This window comes from Mirounga leonina, unplaced genomic scaffold (assembly GCF_011800145.1).
Source record: "Mirounga leonina isolate KUSES-001 unplaced genomic scaffold, KU_Mleo_1.0 Mir_127, whole genome shotgun sequence".
Taxonomy (NCBI): domain Eukaryota; kingdom Metazoa; phylum Chordata; class Mammalia; order Carnivora; family Phocidae; genus Mirounga; species Mirounga leonina.
This window is the reverse complement of record NW_023270316.1, coordinates 54,945,337-54,956,253: the sequence shown is the minus strand read 5'-3', so window position 1 is coordinate 54,956,253 and position 10,917 is coordinate 54,945,337. Positions and strand designations below refer to the sequence as shown.

Genomic DNA, 10,917 nt, shown 5'->3' with positions numbered 1-10,917 from the left:
TCTAGTTTTTCTTCGGAGCTTCATGAAGTTCCAGTGATGTTGGGGTATGCTCATTCCCTGCGAGGGAGCTTCATCTGGGTTAATAAATGCTAGGCAGAATAGTTTCTCTTTCGGGTCTCTGGTCGCCCCTCCCCTCTTGCTGCTGAATGTCACAACTGAAGCCTCAGAGGGCCTCAGTTAGTTCGGGGGAGAGCCAGGACCTGCACCGTTCCTTTGGCAGGTGGGGAGTGGGTTTTTCAGTGGGCTCCCAAGAGTCCGCCGCTAGCAAAAACAACTTGTGCGTAGCCTAAGCCACAACGAGGACACCAGAACCATAGCTCTCCCACCCCGGCTATCCCCAATAACTGACTCTTTGTACTTGCCTAGTCCAAACACTAGATCGCTAAGGCATAAACTGCTCCCAATGAAATGCTCCTTCAACCCCAGGACGGGTTTGGAAACCACCAAGAATTTCCACCACCAACACTGCTTGCAGGAGGGGGCTTGCTCCAGGTTTATAAGCTACTCTTACAAACCACCATCGCCTACTGCGGGTGACACAGATCCTGCCTTTTGCCGTGGAGTCAACAGAACCTGGAATGCTGCGGGCTTCCAGGCAGCCCCCGCTCTCGTTTCTGGAGAGGACAGAGAAACTTTCCCGGGCCGGGCCCAGCGCGAGCCGCGCGGCGAGGCGACGCGGGGCGGCAGGCGGGCAGAGCCCGGCCCGGGGGCGCCGGCGCGCAGCGGGTCCAGGCGCGGAGGCCCCGGCGGGGCGGAGGCCGGGCGCGGCGGGCTCCGAGCGGCTGCCCCGCGGCTGGGACACCCGCTCCAGGCTGGCCTCCGCTGTGGCGGCGTGAGACTCCCCCCGCGCCGGTTTCTTCTTCCCGAGTCTAACCCTCAACACCAGTCCTTTCGCACTCTGCGGGACTTCCCGTGCGGAATTAGGAACAATGACTCATCCAATCGACTCGGGTGGAGACGTGGTGTCTAGAACCAGGGGACTGGATGAGCTCACAAAGGACGCGAGGGTGGAAAGATTCCGCGGCGCTTGGCAAGGAGCTGAGCAGAGCGGGGGCCCGCAAGGGGTTAAGGGCGCCACCGGATCCCCGCAGGCGCAGAAGCAGAAGCAGGTCTGAGGCCGGAGGACAGGGGAGGCGGCGGGCGGAAGCCGCTGGGAACGACTCAATTTACCAAGGCTTACGACTTCCTCCGTTGTCTCCCACATGGTCTAGCGGTTAGGATTCCTGGTTTTCACCCAGGCGGCCCGGGTTCGACTCCCGGTGTGGGAACGCCGAATCTTTTAGGAAACAGAAAAGCCGATTCAGGCCCTCCTCGGCTCCTCAACCAGAAGGCTGGTGTTTTTAGAAAAACCTATAACCCAATTTCAGAGCAGCAGGGAAGCTCGGGCCTGAAGGGAATCCGGGCGTCCCGCCCCAAACCCGGCGCGGCTGGCGGAAGCAGGCGGGGAGGCAGTAGTAGCTCCGACAGTGAGCAAGTTAGCTTTTGAAATAGGGGATGGAATCCGAGTGAAGAAGGTGGGTCGGGCCCTAAAGTACCCGTTCGGCTGGTACTACTGATGTAACTGCTCCTTGTTCTGTGGCTATGGAGCGGGTGACCGAGCGGTGCCCTTCTTTGGAAGAAAAAGGAAAGACGCATGTGGGGACATTAGAAGGCTTTTAAGTCGCCTAAAGCCATTTTACCGAGGACAGCAAGATTGCCAGGAAAGACGTATCATTAAGGGCAGCGTAGCTCCGCGTCGGGTCTGTGGGGTTAGCCGTCGGGCGAGCTCCCTCCGCCCGTTCTGTGGGGAGGGGAGGGAAGAAGGGGAACTTGGGTTCTTGTAACTGTCGAGGAGCGAGGCACGGGCCGGGGACGCCACTTCCTTCTCCAGCCCCAGCATGTATTTGACACATTCTGTTCTTCAAACTTCTAGAACCCATGGGATGCTGAACTAGAATTGGGAATCTCAGCGTCGATGTGTCACAAGACGGCTTCCAACTGTCACCCCGAGAAGTGTTTCCTCGGCTGTAATCGTTTATCTTGCTTATCGCTCCAAACATTTGCCATTAGGAAAATCCTCAAGGCGTTCAGAAGCCACGCTCCTTTCCCACTGGTGTTGAATTTTTGGAAGCCTCCCCGGTTGTTCCCAGACTGCCACCAACACTGAGACATGGCCGTGAAAAAGACTTGGTGTCCCTGTGACTTTGAAATTTGCTCTCCTTTGAAAGTCCTTTGGGATTCTTAGGGTCGCAAAACAAAATGTCATCCTTCATGAGAAAATTACTAGGCGGAAAATACACATTTATTCAAAATCCCTAATAAAGGGCTTGGAGGAGAAATTTATCGTCAGCTGATAATCTGCATTTATGGAATCAAGTAGGACAGAACTGATAAGAAGATAAAAAGCCCAATCATCATAACAATAGGTAATATTTATTGAGCACTTGCTATGAACCAGGCTAAATGCTTTATGTACCCTTTTTAATTTAATCCTTATTTTGTTATTAGATAATATTATTATGCCTCTATCAGCCAGGGGCCCAGTAGGAAACTGATGACAGATTCTTAGCAGAGAATTTAATAAAGGGACTATTGCAGGTTTATTTAGAGTTTAGGGAAACAAAGAATAATGCAGTCAGTCCTGGGGCTCCTGGGTCTAAATGGAGAAGGGGAGGGAGGGTCGCTGATAGAGCGGGCTGCCAGTGAGGAGTTGTGTTTTTTTTGTTTATTTGTTTCCTTCAAAATTTGCTTTTATCTAGCAGGTGAGTTCTATTCACATGAAGGCTGTCAAATGTACTCAGCCTATGAATAATTCATTTTCATAAAATAGATTTTGGGGCTCGCGGATTTGACAAAAGCTTTCTTTAGATGCCTATGATACTTGAGACTCAGAGCATAGTAGATATTTCTAAAGACATGCTTAAGAAAATGAAAGAGTTTAACTTTTGGGGGAAATGGTTGAGTTATATTCGGCATTCTCATAGCCTTGCATTTTTGCAAAACATTTTGCCACAATTTTTATTAATCATTCTCATAATCAGTCTTTAGATTCAATGACTATTTGGGCTGCAAAGGTACTTAGCAATTATTTAATTGAGCCCCTCATTTTAGTCATGAAGTCATGGGTCTGGGATTTTATTCCTCTGATTCCTTGGTATTGGACTTTCGATTTACCCATAAAAAATGGAGTCTCTGCATGGTGTCCTGGCCAGACACCACTCTCTCCAAATCCTGGCTTCAGGGAAGGGGCTTGGGTGCAGAAAACATGAATTTTAAAATTTTGTTGTATCTGGCTTTTGGTCAGTGTTCACCGAATAGCTACATGAATATAGTCATAACAAATTTTGAGGGTTTTTTTTTTAATTCACCATATAAACATTTCTAGACAGTGAGGATCTTTATTTGGGATATTTGAACTAGTCACAGGTTCTCGATATGCTTCCATTTTTGCATATGGTCATAAAGTCTGAGGGAGTGTGCATGAAGATTGCTGTATGCCCATCCACGTGTGTATTTATAGTCCTAGAGATTTGTAACTATGTTCCCTCAGAGATATAAGCTGCATGCAAAAAGTATCTTAAATAATCACAGCATTAAAACTTAATACAGGAAAGGGAAGGCAAATACAAAATTTAACACACCCACGTTGTAAAGCTGAATAACTTGGAAAAACACAGAATACTTGGAAAATCACTGGAACAAATAATCAAAAAATCAATTTGCAAACACCTAGAAGACCACAGGGTCCTGGGTAATCATGGCACATTGCTTTGTGAAAAACAAAGCTTATCGGATAAAGCTCATTTCCTTCTGTCACAGAGTGACAGGCACGGTAGATGGGGGGAGCGGTCAAAATAATGTATCCCCATTTAAGAAACCCTGGGATTTTGCCCTTTGTTGTGTACTCGTGAAGAAAACGTAGGCTATTGCCGTCTGGCAAGGACACGTCAAACCGAAGTTCAAGGCTGGGCTTCCCCCAGATGGGCAGCTTACACTCAGTCTATGCAAAAATGACCTCGTCCTTTACCAAGCCTCTGCTTGATTCCTTCAAGTGTCATTCAGGTGGTGTTGATGCAAATTACTTCATCGGTTCCTCAGTTCCCTGGACTCTAGAAGGGGGTGATAATAGGACCCGCGTCCTGGCATTGTGGAGATGAGATCTGAAAGTGCACGCAAAGGGCTTGGCCCAGGGCGGGGCTGGTGGCCACTAGTGGCCCTCACCCTTAGTGCGAGTATCCCCGTGGTTATCACGTTTGGTTCCTCTTTCTCCTCTACTTCCCATCACAACGTTACATCTGATCATTTCTACCTTTTCAGTGGTGCCCACGTATGTTGGCATCGATTTCCCCTGCTGCTGGGTCAGATCGTCTTGCTCCATGGGCTGTCGGAATAGGCGCCAAACTGGTTTCTCTGTCCCCAACACACCCATCTCTTCATCTCACATTCTGTTGCTTGTCACACAGCTCAGAGCTGAGCACGCAGCTGCCCTGGGCCTACACCCGCGGGGCTTCGCCTACTGTGAGCTCCCAACCCACCTTTGCAGCGCAATTCCTACCTCTTCTCTCTGTGCATCACAGATTCCCGTTAATTTCTCCCTGGGTCCTGTATCTGCCTTCACTCCATGTTTCCTCTGTGAAATGCTCTTGTGCCCTTTCTCTAAATATCTGCATCTTGCCCATCCTTTAAGGCTTACTTCAAGTGTCATGTCCTTCTCGGAGCTTCCCCTACCTTTCCTGCCACCGGGAACCTCTTCTGATGCCCCTTAGTGTCCTGTGTACCCGCCTTCTGATACTTATTCCTCTCTAACTTCAGGCCTTATCTTAGATGTCATTTCCTCCCAAGGTCTGCCTTGCCCCACTGACAGGTGACATGCTTGGCTCTGCACGTTTCTCTCTCATTGCATTCCCCACACCTGCCATGGCGCCCCAGGATTATGTGCTCCAGGGCCCTGCACACGGTAAATACTTAATAAATGTGTGTTGAGGGAAGGTGTGAGCTGGACAAGGACTGTATTGTCCTGAGGAACACCTGAGGCTCCAAGTTACAGAAAGTCACTGGAACTAGTTAGGGCCCAAGGGAATCATTAGCTTATGTAACCGAACTGTGGGAAGTGGGGGTAGTGGGATTGGCCTCAAGAACCACCAGCCCAGTGTTCTCTCTCTCTCTCTCCCTCTCTGTCAGATTTATTCTCATCTCTCATGGGCAAGCTGCTTCCACACGGCAAGGGATCTAGGCCCTGCCAGCTCCATGTTCATTCTGCACAGCTTCCCCAGCGGAGACGGAAGGCCTTTCTTAGTTTCTGTTGGAAAGTGCTGGGGAGGAATTCGGCCTCACCTGGGCCCTGTGCCCTCCTGATGGTTGATGCGCATGGGGTGTTGTGGTTGGCAGCCCTCGTCAGAATCCCATGGGGGAGAGGAAGGAGGAACAGGGATTCGAAGTAAGCCAGATAAATTAAATAGTGGTGATGGTCACACCATTTTGTGAATGTACGAGAAACCTCTCAGTTGTGAAAGACTGAATTTTATGGTATGTGAGTTATATCCCAATAAAAAAATAATAATGAAAAGATAAGCCAGAAATAAAATCTTGCTGGCAAAATAAACATTTTTATATTCCCTTTTTTCGAGCCATTCATTTATTCAGCCAACATTTATAGTGTGCCTATGATGTGATGACCACTGACCTAGATTGACAGTTTAGTTGGGGAATCACGCACACACACACACACATCAGCTAAGAAACTTGGATTTCATTCTCAGTGTGATGGGAAACCTCTGGAGGGTTAAGCATGGAGACAGTTCCACCCCAGGATGAGACTCCCCGGATTCGAGGGCCTGGCCCTCTGCTTGTGGTCGGAACTGACCACACTTTTGTTCGAAGAGGAGAATGTTTTGGCAGGTCTCGCGAGATGGCTTTATAACCTCGTTTTCAGAATTTGGCAATTTTGTCATAAAATAAAGTTTCCTTTTGGGGTAACCCAGATCACATCATACTTTGTTTTCAGCCCATTTGCCCAAAGTTAACCAAACTGCAGAGTTTGAAGGCGCAGTTGCCAAGTCTGCCCTCACTTTGGACACCGACTGCGAGTTTGGGGGGCTTGCCAAAACCACCCTCAGGTTTGATGCTCTGCTAGAAGGACCCACAGAACTCACTGAAAGCTGTTATGGTTTATTACAGGGTAAGGATGCAGAATGAAATCATTCAAAGGAAGAGACACAGAGGGCAGAGTCTGGAGTGTTCCAAATGCCAAACTTCCATTGCCTTCTCTCTCCATGGAATCAGGATGCATTACCCTCCCGGTATTGGTATGTGACAATATGCATTGAATATTGCCCACCAGAGAAGCTCATCTTAGTTTTTACTGGGGCTTTATTATGTAGGCGTGATTGATTGATCACCCACGTGGTTGAACTCAGTCTCTAGGTTGACTGATAACAAGCGACCCAGAGCCCTGACCCTAAATCACATGGTCTTTCTGACATGGCCAGCTCGCCCCTAAAACTATCAGGTGTGTCCAACACCTGTCCTAAGGAAAGATACTCCTATCAGGTATGACATAGATTACTTCCCAGAGGCTGAGGGCAAAGGTCAGACCTCTTTCCGGGCAAGTTCAAATTCTTTACTATGCATCATTTTTTTTTTTTTTTTTCTAATTTTCTCCTCATTAGATATAGAGGAGAGAGGATTGGTTATTGCCACAAACTGCCAAAACATGGGTAAGTGCTTGGGACAGCAGCTCACCCTGGCTCTGGCTGCCCTCCCAGCTTCTCTCCAGACTTCCCAAGGGGAAGTTCCAAAAAGAGGGGTATGGAGGGGCTGTGGGGAATAGCAGTCTTTCTCCGAGGCCCACGCTCTTTGGCTGGCTGCCTCACAGCCCCGGGCTCTGATTTTCAAATGGAAACAGTGGGCCTTTGGGATGTGTTTGGTGCTTCATCAGAACCCCAGGTTAGTTTGAGGAACGTCACCTGCATTAGGATTTCCACTGGAAGCTCAAAAGCAAAAGTTACAGAATTGCATGTGGAAAATGGAGGCCTTATAAGGAATTTGTCCAGATCTGGCAGCATTTGAGAGTGGACCTGGGGAGCTTCCCCTGCCCCGTACCCCCACCCCCAGTGGGTCTTAGCTACATTGGCTGACATCTGCAGGAGTCTGGGTGCATCACCTTCCACCCTGACCTTCTCACTGTGTATAAACTTAGCGAATCTGTTTGCCAAAGGCAGTGACCCCCACCATTTATTTCTTGCCTCTGGGTGCTTTCTGGTCTAGTGCAATTTTCCATTCTAAGCTCTAATATAGACAAATTGGAAGTGGGGGAATGGAGAGGAAGGTAGGAGATTTTGTAAGCATCAAATGTGTTCATTGAGTGGAGGTGGAGACAGTGAACCTGACAGTTATCAGAAGCCGGAGTAATTTTCCATAACCTGTGCTTGTTAATGTCCTGATTGGGGTTAATGGATTCAAGGGAGGCAGAGAGAGTGGCGCAAGGAGGGAAGGAAAGGAGGAATAATCAGGAGCTGGCAACAGCTCAGCGGTGGGGTGTGAAGGGAAGGGATGATTTGTTGACAACCCCAAGATGATAAGCGTCCCCAAGAGAGATGGGGAAGTGGGGCAGAGAGAATGAGATTTGTCTCCTTTGACAAATTCGAGGCCGGGACCTCTAAATGGAGCAACATAAGAGCGCAGGCCATTGAGGGGGTTCCAGACACCTAGCAGATGCCTAGGGGGCAATTGTCATTTTCAGGCAAATAGGAGACTGAGGGATTTTCTTGTGGATGGTGGGGGTGGGGTGGGGCGGGCTGTTGCAGGCAGCCGGTGGTAGGAAGGGAGGAGATGGAGGAGCGTGTGCGTGGGAGCGTGGTTGGGGTTCTGTTGCGTAGCTGACCTGCTGTGACAGACCTCTCAGGAGCACCAACTGTGCCCTGCACAGTTCCATGGGCCTCTGGTTCCATTGCAGCCGGCATAGATTTGATGTTTCGGGTGATGATTTTCTGGCAGATGGCAGCAAAGTGTCTTGAGGAAGATGTGACTTTCCTAATTTGCGCAAAGGTACTACTGCGGTACTTGTTAGGTTATTTTTTATAAGTCTTGCAAATTTCCCCATCCCTTCTGATCTTGCTACACTATGTGAGGAATCAGTCAAAGCCCCTGTGCCACTAATTATTTTGTAAGTTGGGCACGTTCGTGTTGGCACATAGCTTCTTGCACACACTTTGTGTGTGATTGTGGGACACACGGGAAAGGTGAGTTGTGCAAATTTCATGCAATGCCGCTTAGCATATAACTTGCAGCAAGAGCCAAAAACATGGTTCTTCCTTTCACCTGGTAATTCTACTTCCAGAAATCAACTTTGAGGGAAGAATCAGAGAAGAGCAAAGAAATAGATTTATGAACGAGGATAGATTTATGAGCAAGGATATTTTTCCTTACAGCATCATCTATCATTAAAAATGTGGGAAGCAATAAAATGATAAAAATAGGAGAATGAATGAACAAATGGTATATCCATATGATGGAATATTGTACAGCTGGTGTTATTTACAGTCAAGATTATTTTAGGATACAGAAGAAAGCAGGATCCCAAACTATATGTGTAGCGTGGGTCCAACTTTGTATCCCATATTAATATGTTTATATAAGTAAACACACACACATAAAAACTGGAAAGAAATATACTAAAAAGTTAACGGTGGCTATTTCTGGATGGTAGAATTACAAGAGATTTTTGTCCTTTTACGCTTATTTTAACTTTCCAACTTCTTTGAAATGAGTATATATTGCTTTTATAGTCACAAACATTTTTCCCTGAAATATATCTATACATCTTGGTAGTCTATGTTGAGTGTTAGGAAAGGTCCTTTCTTGGGCTCTCAGTCCACCTCCCCACCCCCCAGCACAAGGAGAGTTCAGGGCCGTCCAACCTTCTGTCAGCCTTTACTTGCTCTTCTTACCTTCCAGACTTGGGGTTCCGGGCTGACCCCTTCAGTGGGCAGTGCGGGCAGTGAAGGGACAAGGCTCCAGGCTCTGCTACACCAGCCCCCCATGTCCTCCCCCAGGGTGGGGTGGGCAGTCCATCTTCTCATCCAGAAACAAAACCTGGATGCCCTAGGCCTCACACAGGAAATGCCAGGTGAGTTGTATGTGAGAGTCTTTGAATAAACCAGTTATCTGGTAACCCTTCACGAGAGGCTCTTCTCCAGAGTTTAAAGACTGTTTAAGCACACAACTTGGATCTCGTTAGATTTTCTTTATCTGGTAACTTCCTCTTGTCAGGGCGCTGCCTTGCCTTATTGCTCTGTTGCAAATGAAAATCAAAGTCGTTTTTTCCTTTTAAAATTATTTTCAGGTTGAATTTTGATCCATTACTCCTTCGCTGGATGTGGAAGGCCCCGGGGAGATTTATCAAAATGAATTTCTATTTGAGTTCTTATCTGAGGGTTAGCAGAAACAACTGGTATTTTCACAAGCTGGAAAGAGGCCAGTGTCAGGTGTCACAAATACGACAATAAAAAGGGAAAATAGAATTCATTCCCTATGAGGCTCCGCAATGATAAAAACATAATGAAAAGCTTGGATATTTATTTATTTATTAAGATTTTATTTATTTATTTGACAGAGAGAGACACAGCGAGAGAGGGAACACAAGCAAGGGGAGTGGGAGAGGGAGAAGCAGGCTTCCCGCGGAGCAGGGAGGCCTGTGCGGGGCTCTATGCCAGGACCCTGAGATCCTGACCTGAGCCGAAGGCAGACGCTTAACGACTGAGCCACCCAGGCGCCCCAAAACTTGGATATTTAAAGAGAGCTCTCTACCTTTTAAACTTGATCTTCTGATGACATGATAAAAGTATACTTCTATGCATATGCGTATATACATAGAAAGTCATTCTGCTTCCAAGAAAGTTAGACCCCAAGGGTTCATAAATTTCCGGTCTCCTATCCAATTACTCCTTTGCTCAGGTGGTGTCCGCCACAGGGCCAAGAGACTTCTAGGAAAGGGAGACAGAGTAAGTAAGTCTACAGCTCTTCCCTCAGGTAAATTATGATTCAATTTGAAATGTTTTGCAACTTCTGGTGAGTCTATAACTATTTCAAAATAAGTTTAAAGAAGGGCGCCTGGGTGGCTCAGTTGGTTAAGCATTTGCCTTCGGCTCAGGTCAGGATCCCAGGGTCCCTGCTCAGTGGGGGCGTCTGTTTCTCCCTATGCCCCTCCCCCTTCTCATACTCTCTCTCAAATAAATAAATAAAAAATCTTAAAAAAAAAGAAAAGTTAAAAGAAGTTAAGTGAGAAGGATAAACATAAGGAGCTAGGGGATTATGTAGATTGAACGCACCAATTGCAAGTCTGCCACCATCTCTAGATCTGTGACCCGGAGGTAAATGTAGATGCTGGTCAGTGGAGGGTAACGGGCTTACAAGTAGAGGGTAGAGTGCGTGCAGAGACACCGGAAGTGAAAAACGCAGTTCTACCTTTCCACCACCAGACCAAGGAAGCAACACTTGTATTTTCCTTGAACACTTTTTGGGGTTAGGTTGGGGGAAGGGACGTTGCTAGCGTTGGTTGTATGGGGTTATTTTTTGTTTTGTTGTTGTTGTCGTTGTTGTTGACTTTTCGATGGCTTGGTGTAGATGTCTGTCCCTGGCGTTGCAGCTGAATTCCAGTGTGGACACTTGAGTTCCTTTCCTCACCACTGACTTGCCCAATGCCCAGGGCTGAGTTGGGTCAAACAAGTGCAACAGCTCTGAGGGATCAAGTGTGCAGCCAACGGAGGATTCTTTCTTAAGTTCATGTCATGAATTCGTGCACCAGCCTCTGCTTGGGCCACCAGCCACTGACGAGTAAAATGACCTCAGCGACCAGATGCCAAGCAGAAGGCCTTGCCCTCGAGACAATGTTGCTTCACTGGTTCTGCCTGCCCCGGATGCTGAAGCTAGACCAAACCT

The 10,917-nt window shown here is 47.7% G+C and overlaps 1 long non-coding RNA gene and 1 other non-coding gene across 2 annotated transcripts; both read left to right on the top strand.

The window, feature by feature from the left end:
• Positions 1-1,120: 1,120 nt before the first annotated feature.
• LOC118009403 lies at positions 1,121-6,618 on the top strand. Its single transcript, XR_004678917.1, has 3 exons — positions 1,121-1,514; positions 1,913-2,405; positions 6,157-6,618. It is a non-coding gene; the product is annotated as an uncharacterized LOC118009403 (long non-coding RNA).
• On the top strand, positions 1,197-1,268 carry TRNAE-UUC. Its single transcript has one exon. It is a non-coding gene; the product is annotated as a tRNA-Glu (tRNA).
• Positions 6,619-10,917: the final 4,299 nt, after the last annotated feature.